We start from the raw sequence: 4,605 nt of genomic DNA on the forward strand, positions 1-4,605 counted from the left end.
GCAAATCCTCCCTTTTGGAAGCAAATCAAGTTGCTTGGAAGCTCTAAACTGCCTTGAAAAGTGTGTTTTGATGGGCGCCTGGCTTGGAAGGCTCCTGGAAGAAGTGCAAATCAGTCTTCAGGTCTACTTCCAAGAGGCAGAAGAGTGCAATAGAGGCTGCAGACTGAGCTCTACTAGGGCTGGGACTTGGCTGTAGGGCAGCAAGAAGCTGAGATCTCTGGATGGAGAAGTCTTCATACGCTCGAGGTGGAGCATGCGGATTCAAGTTCTAGAGATATGCGGCAGATAGTAGAAGTATTTGTGGTCGTAAGATCAAAGGACCACGCTCTGGTGGGACTTTGGATCTCTCTCTCTTTGTATTGTGTCCATAGTTTTGGACGGAAATATATTCTTTTGGTAGCTTCTATATCTAGCTGGATGTCTGCACATCTATTTGAAGCACATAAGTTAAGAAGTTTGTGATTCCACATCACACACACACTGTGTGAGCTCCATCAGTCTTCCGCTGTGCGTACCCTTTGGTGGTCAATTTCTAACACATATTAGCAGCCAGCAGGGGGAGCCTCTATAACACTTTAAAGGATGACTCTCATGTGAGAGGGTGGACAAAGAGAATCTCCACAATACAACAGATTCGAATTTATAGATAAAGCCACCAGAATCCACGCGATGAGGCATGAGAGACCAAAAACCGCCTTTGCTCCATGATACGCGAAACCACTAAAATGCAATCGGTTGTCCACACTCGAGCCACATTGCAGCCATGCATCAAAGGGCAATTGCCAGGAGCCAATCATAGAAAACCACATGAATGAAGCACCATGGTCCAATCACAATCTACCCATCATCCTCTCAAACCTTAGTCATGAAGGAGACCCCCCGTGATGGGATTATCCAACAGCATTCACCGTCGTACTCTTTCAGTGGTCAAACCAGTCACGATTCTTCTAAAAGAGCAAGGGAAATCGCAAGGGTTTTTAATACACACCTGGCCAGATGGTAAGCTGCTTTTAGGTGATGTAGAAACGAACTACATGAAAACGAAGACAACCAGAGCAGACCTTGCTCATCTTCACACTGTGCTCGTCTACAGCGGCAGTCTCTCGGGGACAGTCAACAGAGTGAGGGCTGGGGAAGTAAGAGGGGGAAGGGAGAAACACCCGATGGTGAGGGGACATCTGTCTGTATGTCCACAGACAAGGGACACTAGCCATGTTCTGGGGAAGATGGAGTGCAGAGATGAGGGAGAGGCATGAGCACTCGACGGTACGGGCTCGTTTAGCAAAATGAGGCTATGTAGCTAGGGAGGGACTGAGAGAAGGGGGAGGGATCCATGGGCCATGCTCGCCAAGGCAATAAAAACCAAAAAAACTCGTGGACAGGGAGGGGGGGGGAGGGGATGGGTATACACTAGGCCAGGGGTTTATGCCACATTAGAGCATTGCTTGCCACCCTACCAACCCTTCATTAATGGAGTTTTGGCATCTTATCACCTAACTGTTGATACAATTATACAATTAGGGAGGGCTACATCTTAGGAGTACATAACCGGCAGGTTATTTGCAACAAGTCATCTTATATTGCTTTCCTTATTATGTTGGATGGTAAGGTCCCTCCTAACCTTGCAATAGTACGTATACAGAGTCAAATACCCAAGGGGAGTGTATCATTGTGAGAATGTTACAGACAAGGTAAAACATAGAAAGAATTTTCTTTAAGCTCCAAGGGAATCCTTGCTCCATCTTTTCTGGCATTGCCTTATGACTCGTGACTTTCTGCTTTTTCTACAACAGCATCTCCGTGCCCGGTTTTCCTACTGCTTGCTTTGACAAGCTTTTTTGGCTTTTCAGGATTTACCCACAGAGCCACGAGTTTGATCCATTTTTCACTTGGGTTCAACACTAGGGACTTTGGACTCTATGGAAAGACAGAAATCATAGAGTCTTTGGAGATTCCACTTTTTCCAAGTTTCACTACTTCCGGATATCACTAGGCAATCTTTCTATTTAGTCAAGACATGCAGCACTGCCAGAAGTATGTTTCTTAATGTGGTCCCTAAGCGAGTATAATAATAATAGCTTAAATAAGAAGCATTTCAGGCCTTTACTCAGTTAAAAAATCATCCGTGATGACCCACAAACAAACTTATTTCAAGGAAGTGCAGACATCCTTTACAATGATCCCTTTTTAGGGATGAAATTGGTGGCTATCCTTTTAAGCCCTTGCTCCACATCCTACCTAAAACCTTCGCAGCAGCATCTCCCTTGCCAGCTGACATGTACATTTTAGATAGCATTAAATATGGTGCTGAATCCTCCGGATCCAGTTCAAACACCCGTTGCGCAGCACATTCTCCTCGCTGCAAATCGGCCTGGTATCTACAGGCGCCAAGCAGTGCCATGAACACTGCAGCGTTAGGTGGAACACACATACTGTTAATGAAGCACTCTGCCTCATCCAGCCGCCCTGCTCTCCCCAATAGGTCCACCATGCAGGCACAGTGATCCACACTTGGTGAAATGCCATGATCTCGAACCATGGACGTAAAGAAGTGACGCCCCTCATCAACCAGACCCGCATGGCTGCATGCAGCAAGTATGCTCACAAACGTAACCTGATTTGGTAAGACACCTTCCTTCCGCATTTGTCCAAAAAGACGAAGAGCATCCTTACCCCTGCCCTGTTGCGCATATGACGCAATTACGGCAGTCCATGAGATCACATTCCGTTGTGGCATTTTGTCAAATATTCTGTGTGCAGTTTCAAGACGACCACACTTACCATACATGTTGATAAGTGAATTCCCTACTAATACATCCGGTTCCCATCCTCTGTTTAAGATGTGGGCATGCATCTCCTCACCCTCAGCTAGAGCCGCCTGGTTTGCACATCCAGCCAGGACGCTAATGAAGGTGACTTTATCTGGCGTAACACCTTCCCTCAGCATTTTCTTGAAGTACTGAAGGGTCTCCTTGGCCCGCCCTTTGTCTGCATAGACTGCAATCATGGCATTCCAAGTAACCACATCCCTGGAAAGCAGTCTTTCAAACACGCTTTGAGCATCTTTCAAACTATCACACTTGCCATACATATTTAAGATAGCATTCCCCACCACCACATCAGAAGCCAATCCAGTTTCTAGAGTACGCATGTGCAACTGCTTGCCTTCAGGTAAGGCTCCTTTGGTGGCGCATGCGAGGAGAATGCTGACATACGTGATCTTGTTTGGCATAATACCTTCCCATTGCATTTGGTCGAAGAGTTTAAAAGCTCTCACACTATCCTTTAGTTGGGCTGATACTGCAATCATGGCAGTCCATGAAACCACATTCCGCTTGGACATTTTGTAAAATACTGTCCAAGCATCGTCTAGCTTGCCACACTTGCCATACATATTCACAAGAGCAGTTTCAACTATGATATCTGCCCCTGCCTTTGCCTCTGCCTCATGTCTGCAATCCACCATGCGGGCGTGTGTCCACTTGCCTTCAATAAGGGCTCCTTGGCTAGCACAGGCAGCAAGCAAGGCGACGAACGTGACCTTATCAGGCATCACACCTTCCCCTTGCATGTGGCCAAAAAGTTGCATAGCCTCTCGCCCATGCTCATGCTCAGCATACGCTGAAATGATGGAATTCCAAAGAACCACGTCTCGTTCTGGCATCTCGTCAAAGACTTTCTTTGCATCCTGAAGTCTGCCGCATTTGCCATACATATTTACGAGGGCAGTCCCCCCAACAATATCTAACTCAAATCCGCTACCTGTTATGCGGGCATGCGTATGGCAGCCTTCCCTAAAGGCTCCCTGATTGCTACACGCAGAGAGAAGGCAGATAAATGTGACTTTGTTTGGTAGTACTGCTTCTACCTGCATTTGGACGAAGTGATTGACGGCTTCCTGGTTCTTTCCTTGCCGGGCATAAGTTCTCATAAGGGCATTCCAGGAGAACACATGCCGCTCACGCATATTGGCAAAGAAGATGAGTGCATCCTCATCTGCGCCACACTTATCATACATTTGAAAGAGCAGGCTACCCAAAACCGAGTGTTGCTCCAGGCCACTTTTGATCAGGAGGCAATGTAAGAGTTTGCCGTGTGATAAGGCCTTTCCTGTGGCGCACAACCGCAAGAGAGAAGCGTAGGAAGCAGCAATGGTGGGGAGGGAAGGGCGGTCCAGGCGATGGAGGGCCGGTTTCCATGGCGCGGGAGCCGTTGGCTTCGAGTGTTGTTTGGATGCAAGCGATGGCCATCGATGGTCAAACCCACAAGAAGAAGAAAAGGAGGAGGAGGGTGCTTGCCTACCAGAATGGCAACTCGTGTTCAAATCCTAGTGCTTCCACCGCAGGCCCACGGCGCTAGGTGTTCCCGCGTGTTGCACCGACCCCACGAGATCATCTTTACTTGGCCAGCATTAGAGCGTTTTATGAAATCCTAGGAAGCCATGTGGCACATTCCAAGCCGTTAGATAACTGGCCTATAATGGCTGCTTACAATAGCCCATATACTTAGCAGCAGCCCCAATTGGCCAAGCATTCTAGTTTCACCAGGGAAGACTGTGACCAAAGCAACAAGCACGTGATTGGCCAACAGTAAGGAGCGGCTAAA

At 47.6% G+C, this 4,605-nt stretch overlaps 1 pseudogene; it reads right to left on the reverse strand.

Annotated features, from left to right (window-relative positions):
* Positions 1–2,206: 2,206 nt before the first annotated feature.
* LOC147886155 (pentatricopeptide repeat-containing protein DOT4, chloroplastic pseudogene) lies at positions 2,207–3,967 on the reverse strand (annotated as a pseudogene).
* Positions 3,968–4,605: the final 638 nt, after the last annotated feature.

This window comes from Dipteris shenzhenensis, chromosome 24 (assembly GCF_047967505.1).
Source record: "Dipteris shenzhenensis isolate YYH24624 ecotype China chromosome 24, Dip_SZ_1.0, whole genome shotgun sequence".
Lineage (NCBI taxonomy): Eukaryota > Viridiplantae > Streptophyta > Polypodiopsida > Gleicheniales > Dipteridaceae > Dipteris > Dipteris shenzhenensis.